A 15,213-nucleotide genomic window follows, 5' to 3' on the forward strand; every position below is an offset into this window, starting at 1 on the left:
CGCAACCACTCGAAGGTGTTGCCGGCGCTGAAGGTCTCGACGACTACCTTGACTTTATCTTCGTGTCCAGCCGAACCGAAGGTCACGTAGTATGTCAACTGTTCTGGCTGCGTGCGTGCCGCGTGCGTTGAAGCCGTCGCCATGTCGCGTGCCGAGTTGGGTTTAAATTCAAATGCCGTAGCTCCCGTGTTGTGAACCGGTGATGCGAGGAATAGAGCAAATTGGAAACTCAGAATTGAAAGTTAGCTGTATTCCGTGATCCTAACGCTACACTAACTGCGTGCATGCACTAGGGAGCGCCTGGGGCTGCCTCTTTGACTGGGTTCGCACCCAAGGTTGGGTGTCAGCTGGCTCCAGCTAGCTGCAATTGGGTGAATAGATGTATTTTCTGACCATCGCTTGTCGGGATACGACATCCCGGCTCGCATGTACACATATACGGCATCGGCTGCTTTAACTGCATACGTATCTCTGACGGCTGACGGTTGGGGTAGTGCCCGCCGAACAGGTACAAAGTGCAGGGAGTCCACTTGGGTGTGAGGTTCTCTACAGCGGCGCGCGGGCGGAGTGGGGGTCCCTTACGGAGGCAGGGGTGTCGTCTTCTCCGCCCAGCGGAGTGCGCTGCATGATACTGTACAGTGTATCGTCCGCCGACGATTATTGCAACAAGATTTGCGATTTGCGATTTGGTCGGTCGTGTTTCTACAAACCAAGCTTAGTCGATCACTAAATTTCCAAAACGGAGACTTGTCTCGCCGTTCAATGCGCCAGTGGTCGCTAACACAGACAGACGACTCCACCACGTCCCAGCCGCCAGACGTTCACTCTACTTGCCTATGCGTATCTAGCCAGTGGCTAGTAGCCACACTGGTCAAGTGGAGCTGTGCAGTGGCAGCAGCGCAGACACGCCCACGTACGTCGCGTCCAGCTCGAGTGTAGGCGACCACCCCAGCACCGACAATTCGTCCAGAAAGTGTTCCGACGCTTCGCTCGTCGGCCAGTCCAGTGAAGGCTGGTCACCAGGCTCCACTTGATATGGAGCAGCACAAACCTCAGCAAACACGGATACGCACCCCTCCTCCTCCCTCCGACCCGAGCTCAGCATCAGTCGTGCGCGCACTCGACGAGCCATTGACACTGCAAGGTCGCCACTTTGACTGGGGAGCTTCCTTTCTGCAACCGTCGATACTGGAAGAGAGAACAGGAGAAGGTCCAGAGCAGTGCCGTCCTCCGCGACGCGGCCTTCGTACGCACTGAAGCCACACTCGTCGCCAAGCACGGCACTGCCAGCCGCGGCGGACAGTCCATTCGGGAACGACTCGAAAGCGTGAACTTGGCTGTCCAACTCCAGCACGGTGCTTGGTGTACTAGGGAGTTGCAGCGCTGGGTCGTTTGATGCTGCCGCGACGCTGAGGCGCGTGCCTTCTAGCACCACGTCGACGCTCGATAGCATCCGGACCAGCGAGATCACCGCCAGCAGAGACAAGTCGGAAGGAACGTTGGGCCAGGAGACGTCGACGTTGTTCTGTTCGTCACTCGGTGCCAGAGCCAGAGGGACGATGTTGACTGAAGACGGGACGAGGAACCAGCGCCGGCCCCACTCGTTGGTCGCTGGATCCGCGTGAGCCTGGCCTCTCACTCCCTGTTGGTGTCTCGACTCGGTCAAAGCTGCGTGAATTGTCTCGGTGGCGCCCACGGGTGTTGGCGCGCCAACGGACGGATTGTGCGACCATATCTTCTCACACTTCTGCTGCTCCAAGAATGCACTGAACAACTCCCGCGAGGCTCGTTCCAACGAATCGTCCTTCCGAAGTAGCAGTGCGGATGTGATTTTACGAAGCGACGAATACTTCGGCTCCGCGTACACCAGCGACAGGATGTCGTCCACTAGTGCTGGAATGGACGCATGGCCACGATGACGATACTCGCCGAAGTTCGCGTTGTTGCTGCTTCTAGCCGCCAGTAGCTGCGTGAACTCTTCGAACACATCAGCGACCAATTGACCGAACTGAGCGCACGATTCGGACATCGACGAGGTGGTGGCTGCGTGGGCAACCTCCACTCCAGAGGGAGCAACAACAGACGATAGGATATGCTGCACCCGCCGCGACGAAAATACATCCAGCAACAAGTCAGCGCACGATCGCAAGACCTCTTGCTCGCGTATCGGGTTCACCACCGCCGTAGCAACATTATCTTGTACGCGTGCTCCACTTACAAAACTTGACAGGGAGAACTTCGAGGAGATGTCTGCCACCAAAGTGCGTGCGGCAGTGTCTGCAACTGGTGCCAGTTGCTGCCTTTGACCCACAGGCGGTATCTTCGCCAGCCACCGCCGCTGAATGCGGAAATCCATTTGGCTGAAGTAGAACGTGAACGCTCGTAGTGGCACGGAGCGTAGGAAAAGCCGCAGCAGGAGCAACGGCTGCAGCATTTCGATAGCGGTGTGGCGTAGAGTGTGTGATCGTAGCGCGAGTGGTTCGCAGCAAATAGGACAGCTGAGACTCCGATGCGGACACTTGAGACCCAACGGCGGTGCTAGCGTCGAACGCCTTCGGTCCGTCTCAACTCGCTGCTGCATGATGAACGTCTCGTTAGCTGGAGCGTGAGTGCAGGTTTGTGATCCTTTGCCGAAGTTGTGGATCTCTGAGCGTGTGGGCTTAGCGATGAGAGGCACGGATGGGATTTTAGCGTGGATTGAGCTGAACCCAGCGCTTAGCGTGCCTGGAGACGCGCTCGACACCATGAAGACCTCTTCAGCTGTTGATATCTCCATCGCTTTCATCTCTGTGACGCCTTTGCTATCGTCTGAACCCGCCCCCTCCCTTATGCCATGCTTTGCTGGTGCGCGAGGCTGCGTGGAGCGGTGTGCGGTACTCTGTCGTCGGTAGGATATCATGGTGAAGGCGGGTGACGCAAGGCGATAAACAACCGTCGCAAGGCGAGCCACTGGTAATGCCACACTCGCACCTCCCCCTTCTCCTTCTCCTCCTCCTCGTCCTCCTCCTCGTCCTCCTCCACCACCACCACCATTACGACCGGTGTTGTTGAGTTGGCGACGCTCAGGCAACGGATGGAGCTGGAAGATATACGCCGCCAGCACATGCTTCATCTCGCGCTGGGCCTTGGTCGACCCGCTCTCGTACCCGTAGTACCATCGCGGGCTGCGGCGGTTGTTCAGCGCATACAAAATGGTATTCTGCGTCACAAGGCGAATCCGTCAGCATGATAGCAGCAACACAGCGTTGCCCGTGACAACACTAGCCCGCAGTTGGTACGCACCTGTGGCACCTGCTGCTGGTACGCGTCGTTCGCTTTTTCGGCGCGCAGCCAGTCGCTCTCGGCAGTGCTGGGGTCGGACTGCCGGGTCGCAGTCCCCGGCAGCGCCACGATGGAGTCCGTGGGCAGCGCCGTGACGACCTCCCCCGCGCCCGAAACAGCGAGCGTGGCCGCAGTCTCGAACCGCACGCACACGACCAAGTCCTCGTTCTGCTCGGCCGCAGCTGTCTCCTCGGTGGACGCGAACGTGACGAGCACATGCAGCGAGCAGCCGCAGTAGCTCCGCGCGACGTGGTCCGGACAGCAGTGCGGGAAGCAGCGCAGCAGCTATCGGCCCAAAGCACAATGGCCCCGAACCAACGCATAGGGTGCACCACCAAGTCAGAGACACACTTTCGGGTGTAGTTCACTAGATATGTACATTGAGAGAAGGGCATCCGGGGATGGTCGGCGACATCTGTAGATAGAATAACAGTCGTAGCTGGCGTTATACCTTGGAGCTGCGCTTTTTGTTGCTCCTGCCGGACGGCGCCGCAGTGTTGCCGGGCGTTTATGACACATTGTATGACAGATTGGTGTTCTGTAGTCAGCTCAGATGGCAACCAGGCCTCGCAATCGTGTGGCCTCGCCCGCCCTGGAGTGGACGACCCACCAGCTCGAGATGGACGACGCACCTGGCGTAGGACGGCGAGAAGAGCTCGTGCTCGTCATTCTGACAGCCGATACGCAGGAAGCGGCAGCTCGACACGCGCACGGGGGACTCCATGTCCGCCATGCGTCGTCCGTAGTGGAAGTGTGTTCGGGCGCAGCGCAGATTTTCCAGGAGGACACAAATCGCAAAAAAAGAAAAGAGGCTCCGTCGCGCAGAATCATGTCACTTGAAGGGAGTATGCTCTTTTGTCTCGATGCTTAGGAAGCACTGGGATGCAATTGACTAATTTTGATGTGTACATGTAGAGAACATGACCGACCAAATACCAAATCGCAGATTGAAATTGTCATCCTGGACCCTGTCTCCGTAAGGGACACCCCACTCCCGCAGCAGATAATCTCACGCCTAAGGGGACTGACTCTCTGTATTTGTACCTATCCGCCGCGCACAGTCCCAGTTGTCTAAGGCGCGTATGCAGTTAAAGCTCCATGAGATGCTGGAGCCGCAGGGTTTGGTGAGGGGTACTCGGTATGCGAGATTGATGCCGCGCTCGCCCTGAGTGCTACCAGCGTTAAAACAAAAATGGTGACAACGTCGACAGTCCGGGTACTTGTTTCAGTCAAATGACAGGGGACATACTATAGAGCAGCTCGGTAACGAGCTAGCAGCAAGGCTCTTTCCGCATCTTCTAGTTCCTCGACCTGAACTAGCATGCAGCGCCCACCCTCCGAAGAACGACATCCCGGCTCGCACTCTCAAACCCGAGAGTCTCCGGTTACACGCTCTCTTCCATTTGGCGCAGGCGGCCATCGAACCAGAAGTCAAGGTGGCGGACTGAATCAGCCTCGCCGCCCGAACACTAACTACTCCAGTTCGCTATTACGTAGTACCTGTTTGCTGTAATATATGATTCAAGCTCAAGAAGGTACGAGCGTTCGGTGTATGTTTTCTTGTTGTTTGCGCAGAAGCCCCGTATTCAGCGACTACTGCCGGCTCCTGGTCAAAGCAACAAGACCACATCGAGTCTTACTTCGGCCAGCAACATGATTAGGAGAAAATACCATGTTTGTTTTCAATGTCGATGGCCTGCACCAAACGAAGCGCTATCAGTAAAGAATACATTGACGCAGGGGATTCAGCCGCACTTACTGTCATGAGTGAAAGTGTCCGAAGTTGAGCTTATTGCTGCCTCACTCTACTCGTTTCAACAGCGGTCATTCGTGAAAATTTTACACGTATCTGCTATTTACACTGATGTATTTGCAGACCACTGCAACATAATTTTTTGATTTCGGAAACACTACGCGTTCATGTTAGTGGCAGCTGGTTGCACTATGCTAAGCTTCACTGCAACTTCTCTTTCATGCCATTTACCACCTCAGTACCTCAGTACCATCACACAGCTTGTGCACCAACACCCAGATCTCTTGGCTCTTGTTACTACTACGTAGTACAATTTTGCTTGTGAATCGGCTATGACACCTTCGATTTGCGCGCTTCAACACCGCAATTTTTTTTTTTTTTACCATAGACGGCATCTAGCATTTTACATCGACAGTTTGCTTCGAAAACGATCGAAGGCAACCCACTCACTTGGCTTCTCATGCATGCATGCAAAGTTTAGATGGCATCTACACGTAATTCGTACCAAGTTGTACGCACGAGCACGGTGGAATTCAGCAGAAATAAAACTAATCACCAGGTCAGATGTACGCAATGCAGCATTGCCTCCTGATTTTGTCAGCGACATCAGAACCCCAACAGCTATCCATTCACGGTAGTGTCCACTGACTGGTTCGTTACATGGAAGGGAGAGAGCTGATGCCGCCATTGTGCACCTCAAGTCCTCAATCATTCCTTCAGCAATTGCTGTAAATTCCGAGTGTGATTCCAGGCACGGAAACGGAAAAAGCGAGGTGCTCGGATGCCCTGCTAGACGTAGCATCTGCATACACAACTCCAAGCAATCCAGGGCCTCGGACCATCCATTCGTGACGAATCACGATGAACCGGTAGGAGCACGGTTAAGATTCTGGAAGGCTCGGTCCCCATGGCCCGCCACTAGCTTCATCAATCTGCAACAATAAAACCGTCCTGTTCAGCAACAAACCACTCCGAAGCTGCAGACCATCTCAGCAGCTTCATGACAGCACCGTTCGTTACGTACCCAGCCACTTTAGACTGCAAAAAAGCTCAACGACCGTCTCGGCAGCAGCGTATCTTTCGACTGATAGCAGACATTACCGCACGCCCACAGCAGATTGAGACCAACAGTCACGGCTAACCACGCCCACACCCGACAACGTAAAGCGCAGCTATCGCCCGATAGAGAGTCCATGGACTAGGATCCATCTCACCACCACTTCCCAACCAACGAACCAGCGACGTGACCCCAGTCATGGTGCACCCTTCGACCGCTTGCCACATGCAGAAGCTGCAGCCTTCCGCCCAGACAAAGGATGCGGCTGCGGCGGTGGCATGCTGGCGGGTTGTCCTCTTCTTGTTTGCTGGTTACTGCTGAGTAGGCGACAAGTTGTTTCCTACTCCCTGACAACACATTGCACACGTAGTGAAGATCGCGGCAGGCAAAAGACGACACCACAGAAAATTGTCCATCACCAAAAAATATAGACACCTACATGTACACATATACGGCATCGGCTGCTTTAACTGCATACGTATCTCTGACGGCTGACGGCTGGGGTAGTGCCCGCCGAACAGGTACAAAGTGCAGGGAGTCCACTTGGGTGTGAGGTTCTCTACAGCGGCGCGCGGGCGGAGGAGGCAGGGGTGTCGTCTTCTCCGCCCAGCGGAGTCCGCTGCATGATACTGTACAGTGTATCGTCCGCCGACGATTATTGCAACAAGATTTGCGATTTGCGATTTGGTCGGTCGTGTTTCTACAAACCAAGCTTAGTCGATCACTAAATTTCCAAAACGGAGACTTTTCCATGTAGTGCTCGCTGCTCAATGCGCAAGTGGTCGCTAACACAGACTGATAACTCCACCACGTCCCAGCCGCCAGACGTTCACTCTACTTGCCTATGCGTATCTAGCCAGTGGCTAGTAGCCACACTGGTCAAGTGGAGCTGTGCAGTGGCAGCAGCGCAGACACGCCCACGTACGTCGCGTGCACATCGAGTGTAGGCGACCACCCCAGCACCGACAATTCGTCCAGAAAGTGTTCCGACGCTTCGCTCGTCGGCCAGTCCAGTGAAGGCTGGTCACCAGGCTCCACTTGATATGGAGTAGCACAAACCTCAGCAAACACGGATACGCACCCCTCCTCCTCCCTCCGACCCTTGCTCAGCATCAGTCGTGCGCGCACTCGACGAGCCATTGACACTGCAAGGTCGCCGCTCTGACTTGGGAGCTTCCTTTCTGCAACCGTCGATACTGGAAGAGAACAGGAGAAGGTCCAGAGCAGTGCCGTCCTCCGCGACGCGGCCTTCGTACGCACTGAAGCCACACCCGTCGCCAAGCACGGCACTGCCAGCCGCGGCGGACAGTCCATTCGGGAACGACTCGAAAGCGTGAACTTGGCTGTCCAACTCCAGCACGGTGCTTGGTGTACTAGGGAGTTGCAGCGATGGGTCGGTTGAGGCTGCTGCGACGCTGAGGCGCGTGCCTTCTAGCACCACGTCGACGCTCGATAGCATCCGGACCAGCGAGATCACCGCCAGCAGAGACAAGTCGGAAGGAACGTTGGGCCAGGAGACGTCGACGTTGTTCTGTTCGTCACTCGGTGCCAGAGCCAGAGGGACGATGTTGACTGAAGACGGGACGAGGAACCAGCGCCGGCCCCACTCGTTGGTCGCTGGATCCGCTTGAGCCTGGCCTCTCACTCCCTGTTGGTGTCTCGACTCGGTCAAAGCTGCGTGAATTGTCTCGGTGGCGCCCACGGGTGTTGGCGCGCCAACGGACGGGTTGTGCGACCATATCTGCTCACACTTCTGCTGCTCCAAGAATGCACTGAACAACTCCCGCGAGGCTCGTTCCAACGAATCGTCCTTCCGAAGTAGCAGTGCGGATGTGATTTTACGAAGCGGCGAATACTTCGGCTCCGCGTACACCAGCGACAGGATGTCGTCCACCAGTGCTGGAATAGACGCATGGCCACGATGACGATACTCGCCGAAGTTCGAGTTGTTGCTGCTTCTAGCCGCCAGTTGCTGCGTGAACTCTTCGAACACAACAGCGACCAATTGACCGAACTGAGCGCACGATTCGGACATTGACGAGGTGGTGGCTGCGTGGGCAACCTCCACTCCAGAGGGAGCAACAACAGCCGATAGGATATGCTGCACCCGCCGCGACGAAAATGCATCCAGCAACAAGTCAGCGCACGATCGCAAGACCTCTTGCTCGCGTATCGGATTCACCACCGCCGCAGCAACATTATCTTGTGCGCGTGCTCCGCTTACAAAACTTGACAGGGAGAACTTCGAGGCGATGTCTGCCACCAAAGTGCGTGCGGCAGTGTCTGTAACTGGTGCCAGTTGCTGCCTTTGACCCACAGGCGGTATCTTCGCCAGCCACCGCCGCTGAATGCGGAAATCCATTTGGCTGAAGTAGAACGTGAACGCTCGTAGTGGCACGGAGCGTAGGAAAAGCCGCAGCAGGAGCAACGGCTGCAGCATTTCGATAGCGGTGTGGCGTAGAGTGTGTGATCGTAGCGCGAGTGGTTCGCAGCAAATAGGACAGCTGAGACTCCGATGCGGACACTTGAGACCCAACGGCGGTGCTAGCGTCGAACGCCTTCGGTCCGTCTCAACTCGCTGCCGCATGATGAACGTCTCGTTAGCTGGAGCTTGAGTACAGGTTTGTGATCCTTTTTTACCGATGTTGTGGATCTCTGAGCGTGTGGGCTTAGCGATGAGAGGCACGGATGGGATTTTAGCGTGGATTGAGCTGAACCCAGCGCTTAGCGTGCCTGGAGACGCGCTCGACACCACGAAGACCTCTTCAGCTGTTGGTATCTCCATCGCTTTCATCTCTGTGACGCCTTTGCTATCGTCTGAACCCGCCCCCTCCCTTATGCCATGCTTTACTGGTGCGCGAGGCTGCGTGGAGCGGTGTGCGGTACTCTGTCGTCGGTAGGATATCATGGTGAAGGCGGGTGACGCAAGGCGATAAACAACCGTCGCAAGGCGAGCCATTGGTAATGCCACACTCGCACCTCCCCCTTCTCCTCCTCCTCCTCCTCCTCCACCACCATTACGACCGGTGTTGTTGAGTTGGCGACGCTCAGGCAACGGATGGAGCTGGAAGATATACGCCGCCAGCACATGCTTCATCTCGCGCTGGGCCTTGGTCGACCCGCTCTCGTACCCGTAGTACCATCGCGGGCTGCGGCGGTTGTTCAGCGCATACAAAATGGTATTCTGCGTCACAAGGCGAATCCGTCAGCATGATAGCAGCAACACAGCGTTGCCGTGACAACGTTAGCCCGCGGTTGGGACGCACCTGTGGCACCTGCTGCTGGTACGCGTCGTTCGCTTTATCGGCGCGCAGCCAGTCGCTCTCGGCAGTGCTGGAGTCGGACTGCCGGGTCGCAGTCCCCGGCAGCGCCACGATGGAGTCCGTGGGCAGCGCCGTGACGACCTCCCCCGCACCCGAAACAGCGAGCGTGGCCGCAGTCTCGAACCGCACGCACACGACCAAGTCCTCGTTCTGCTCGGCCGCAGCTGTCTCCTCGGTGGACGCGAACATGACGAGCACATGCAGCGAGCAGCCGCAGTAGCTCCGCGCGACGTGGTCCGGACAGCAGTGCGGGAAGCAGCGCAGCAGCTATCGGCCCAAAGCACAATGGCCCCGAACCAACGCATAGGGTGCACCACCAAGTCAGAGACACAGTTTCGGGTGTAGTTCACTAGATATGTACATTGAGAGAAGGGCATCCGGGGATGGTCGGCGACATCTGTAGATAGAATAACAGTCGTAGCTGGCGTTATACCTTGGAGCTGCGCTTTTTGTTGCTCCTGCCGGACGGCGCCGCAGTGTTGCCGGGCGTTTATGACACATTGTATGACAGATTGGTGTTCTGTAGTCAGCTCAGATGGCAACCAGGCCTCGTAATTGTGTGGCCTCGCCCGCCCTGGAGTGGACGATCCACCTGCTTGAGATGGACGACGCACCTGGCGTAGGACGGCGAGAAGAGCTCGTGCTCGTCATTCTGACAGCCGATACGCAGGAAGCGGCAGCTCGACACGCGCACGGGGGACTCCATGTCCGCCATGCGTCGTCCGTAGTGGAGGTGTGTTCGGGCGCAGCGCAGATTTGCCAGGAGGACACAAATCGCAAAAAAAGAAAAGAGGCTCCGTCGCGCAGAATCATGACCCTTGAAGAGAGTATGCTCTTTTGTCTCGATGCTTAGGAAACACTGGGATGCAATTGACTAATTTTGGTGTGTACATGTAGAGAACATGACCGACCAAATACCAAATCGCAGATTGAAATTGTCATCCTGGACCCTGTCTCCGTAAGAGACACCCGTGCGCCGCAGTAGATAATCTCACGCCTAAGGGGACTGACTCTCTGTACTTGTACCTGTCCGCCGCGCACAGTCCCAGTCGTCTAAGACGCGTATGCAGTTAAAGCTCCATGAGCTGCGGGAGCCGCAGGGTATGGTGAGGGGTACTCGGTATGCGAGATTGATGCCGCGCTCGTCCTGAGTGCTACCAGCGTTAAAACAAAAATGGTGACAAAAGTCGACAGTCCGGCTACTTGTTTCAGTCAAATGACAGGGGGCATACTATAGAGCAGCTTGGTAACGAGCTAGCAGCAAGGCTCTTTCCGCATCTTCTAGTTCCTCGACCTGAACCAGCATGCAGCGCCCACGCTCTGAAGAACGACATCCCGGCTCGCACGCTCAAACCCGAGAGTCTCCGGTTACACGCTCTCTTCCATTTGGCGCAGGCGGCCATCGAACCAGAAGTCAAGGTGGCGGACTGAATCAGCCTCGCCGCCCGAACACTAACTACTCCAGTTCGCTATTACGTAGTAACTGTTTACTGTAATATGATTCAAGCTCAAAAAGGTACGAGCGTTCGGTGTATGTTTTCTTGTTGTTTGCGCAGAAGCCCCGTATTCAGCGACTACTGCCGGCTCCTGGTCAAAGCAACAAGCCCACATCGAGTCTTACTTCGGCCAGCAACAGGGTTAGGAGAAAATACCACGTTTGCTTTCAATGTCGATGGCCTGCACCAAACGAAGCGCTATCAGTAAAGAATACCTTGACGCAGGGGATTCAGCCGCGCTTACTGTCATGAGTGAAAGTGTCCGAAGTTGAGCTTACTGCTGCCTCACTCTACTCGTTTCAACAGCGGTCATTCGTGAAAATTTTACACGTATCTGCTATTTACAACGATGAATTTGCAGACCACTGCAAGATTAATTTTTGATTTCGGAAACACTACGCGTTCATGTTAGTGGCAGCTGGTTGCACTATGCTAAGCTTCACTGCAACTTCTCTTTCATGCCACTAACCACCTCAGTACCTCAGTACCATCACACAGCTTGTGCAACAACACCCAGATTTCTTGGCTCTTGTTACTACAATTTTGCTTGTGAATCGACTATGACACCTTCGATTTGCGCGCTTCAACACCGCAAAATTTTACCATAGACGGCATCTAGCATTTTACATCGACAGTCCGCTTCGAAAACGATCGAAGGCAATCCACTCACTTGGCTTCTCATGCATGCATGCAAAGTTTAGATGGCATCTACACGTAATTCGTACCAAGTTGTACGCACGAGCACGGTGGAATTCAGCAGAAATAAAGCTAATCACCAGGTCAGATGTACGCAATGCAGCATTGCCTCCTGGTTTTGTCAGCGACATCAGAACCCCAACAGCTATCCATTCACGGTAGTGTCCACTGACTGGTTCGTTACATGGAAGGAAGAGAGCTGATGCCGCCATTGTGCACCTCAAGTCCTCAATCATTCCTTCAGCAATTGCTGTAAATTCCGAGTGTGATTCCAGGCACGGAAACGGAAAAAGCGAGGTGCTCGGATGCCCTGCTAGACGTAGCATCTGCATACACAACTCCAAGCAATCCAGGGCCTCGGACCACCCATTCGTGACGAAACGCGGTGAACCGGTAGGAGCACGGTTAAGATTCTGGAAGGCTCGGTCCCCATGGCCCGCCACTAGCTTCATCAACCAACAACAATAAAACCGTCCTGTTCAGCAACAAACCACTCCGAAGCTGCAGACCATCTCAGCAGCTTCATGACAGCACCGTTCGTTACGTACCCAGCCACTTTAGACTGCAAAAAAGCTCAACGACCGTCTCAGCAGCAGCGTATCTTTCGACTGATACCAGACATTACCGCACGCCCACAGCAGATTGAGACCAACAGTCACGGCTATCCACGCCCACACCCGACAACGTAAAGCCCAGCTATCGCCCGATAGAGAGTCCATGAACTAGAATCCATCTCACCACCACTTCCCAATCAACGAACCAGCGACGCGACCCCAGTCATGGTGCACCCTTCGACCGCTTGACACATGCAGAAGCTGCAGCCTTCCGCCCAGACAAAGGATGCGGCTGCTGCGGTGGCATGCTGGCGGGTTGTCCTCTTCTTGTTTGTTGGTTACTGCTGAGTAGGCGACAAGTTGTAACCTACTCCCTGACAACACATTGCACACGCAGTGAAGCTCGCGGCAGGCAAAAGACGACACCACAGAAAATTGTCCATCACCAAAAAATATAGACACCTACATGTACACATATACGGCATCGGCTGCTTTAACTGCATACGTATCTCTGACGGCTGACGGCTGGGGTAGTGCCCGCCGAACAGGTACAAAGTGCAGGGAGTCCACTTGGGTCTGAGGTTCTCTACAGCGGCGCGCGGGCGGAGCTGGCAGGGGTGTCGTCTTCTCCGCCCAGCGGCGTCCGCTGCATGATACTGTACAGTGTATCGTCCGCCGACGATTATTGCAACAAGATTTGCGATTTGCGATTTGGTCGGTCGTGTTTCTACAAACCAAGCTTAGTCGATCACTAAATTTCCAAAACGGAGACTTTTCCATGTAGTGCTCGCTGCTCAATGCGCAAGTGGTCCCAAACACAGACTGATAACTCCACCACGTCCCAGCCGCCAGACGTTCACTCTACTTGCCTATGCGTATCTAGCCAGTGGCTAGTAGCCACACTGGTCAAGTGGAGCTGTGCAGTGGCAGCAGCGCAGACACGCCCACGTAGGTCGCGTGCACATCGAGTGTAGGCGACCACCCCAGCACCGACAATTCGTCCAGAAAGTGTTCCGACGCTTCGCTCGTCGGCCAGTCCAGTGAAGGCTGGTCACCAGGCTCCACTTGATATGGAGTAGCACAAACCTCAGCAAACACGGATACGCACCCCTCCTCCTCCCTCCGACCCTTGCTCAGCATCAGTCGTGCGCGCACTCGACGAGCCATTGACACTGCAAGGTCGCCGCTCTGACTTGGGAGCTTCCTTTCTGCAACCGTCGATACTGGAAGAGAGAACAGGAGAAGGTCCAGAGCAGTGCCGTCCTCCGCGACGCGGCCTTCGTACGCACTGAAGCCACACCCGTCGCCAAGCACGGCACTGCCAGCCGCGGCGGACAATCCATTCGGGAACGACTCGAAAGCGTGAACTTGGCTGTCCAACTCCAGCACGGTGCTTGGTGTACTAGGGAGTTGCAGCGCTGGGTCGGTTGAGGCTGCTGCGACGCTGAGGCACGTGCCTTCCAGCACCACGTCGACGCTCGATAGCATCCGGACCAGCGAGATCACCGCCAGCAGAGACAAGTCGGAAGGAACGTTGGTCCAGGAGACGTCGACGTTGTTCTGTTCGTCACTCGGTGCCAGAGCCAGAGGGACGATGTTGACTGAAGACGGGACGAGGAACCAGCGCCGGCCCCACTCGTTGGTCGCTGGATCCGCTTGAGCCTGGCCTCTCACTCCCTGTTGGTGTCTCGACTCGGTCAAAGCTGCGTGAATTGTCTCGGTGGCGCCCACGGGTGTTGGCGCGCCAACGGACGGGTTGTGCGACCATATCTGCTCACACTTCTGCTGCTCCAAGAATGCACTGAACAACTCCCGCGAGGCTCGTTCCAACGAATCGTCCTTCCGAAGTAGCAGTGCGGATGTGATTTTACGAAGCGACGAATACTTCGGCTCCGCGTACACCAGCGACAGGATGTCGTCCACCAGTGCTGGAATAGACGCATGGCCACGATGACGATACTCGCCGAAGTTCGAGTTGTTGCTGCTTCTAGCCGCCAGTTGCTGCGTGAACTCTTCGAACACATCAGCGACCAATTGACCAAACTGAGCGCACGATTCGGACATCGACGAGGTGGTGGCTGCGTGGGCAACCTCCACTCCAGAGGGAGCAACAACAGCCGATAGGATATGCTGCACCCGCCGCGACGAAAATGCATCCAGCAACAAGTCAGCGCACGATCGCAAGACCTCTTGCTCGCGTATCGGATTCACCACCGCCGCAGCAACATTATCTTGTGCGCGTGCTCCACTTACAAAATTTGACAGAGAAAACGTCGAGGCGATGACTGCCACCAAAGTGCGTGCGGCAGTGTCTGTAAATGGTGTCAGTTGCTGCCTTTGACCCACAGGCGGTATCTTCGCCAGCCACCGCCGCTGAATGCGGAAATCCATTTGGCTGAAGTAGAACGTGAACGCTCGTAGTGGCACGGAGCGTAGGAAAAGCCGCAGCAGGAGCAACGGCTGCAGCATTTCGATAGCGGTGTGGCGTAGAGTGTGTGATCGTAGCGCGAGTGGTTCGCAGCAAATAGGACAGCTGAGACTCCGATGCGGACACTTGAGACCCAACGGCGGTGCTAGCGTCGAACGCCTTCGGTCCGTCTCAACTCGCTGCTGCATGATGAACGTCTCGTTAGCTGGAGCTTGAGTACACGTTTGTGATCCTTTTCTGCCGATGTTGTGGATCTCTGAGCGTGTGGGCTTAGCGATGAGAGGCACGGATGGGATTTTAGCGTGGATTGAGCTGAACCCAGCGCTTAGCGTGCCTGGAGACGCGCTCGACACCATGAAGACCTCTTCAGCTGTTGATATCTCCATCGCTTTCATCTCTGTGACGCCTTTGCTATCGTCTGAACCCGCCCCCTCCCTTATGCCATGCTTTACTGGTGCGCGAGGCTGCGTGGAGCGGTGTGCGGTACTCTGTCGTCGGTAGGATATCATGGTGAAGGCGGGTGACGCAAGGCGATAAACAACCGTCGCAAGGCGAGCCACTGGTAATGCCACACTCGCACCTCCC

Source organism: Phytophthora cinnamomi, assembly GCF_018691715.1.
Source record: "Phytophthora cinnamomi strain GKB4 chromosome Unknown Contig55, whole genome shotgun sequence".
In the NCBI taxonomy this organism is placed as follows: Eukaryota; Oomycota; class Peronosporomycetes; order Peronosporales; family Peronosporaceae; genus Phytophthora; species Phytophthora cinnamomi.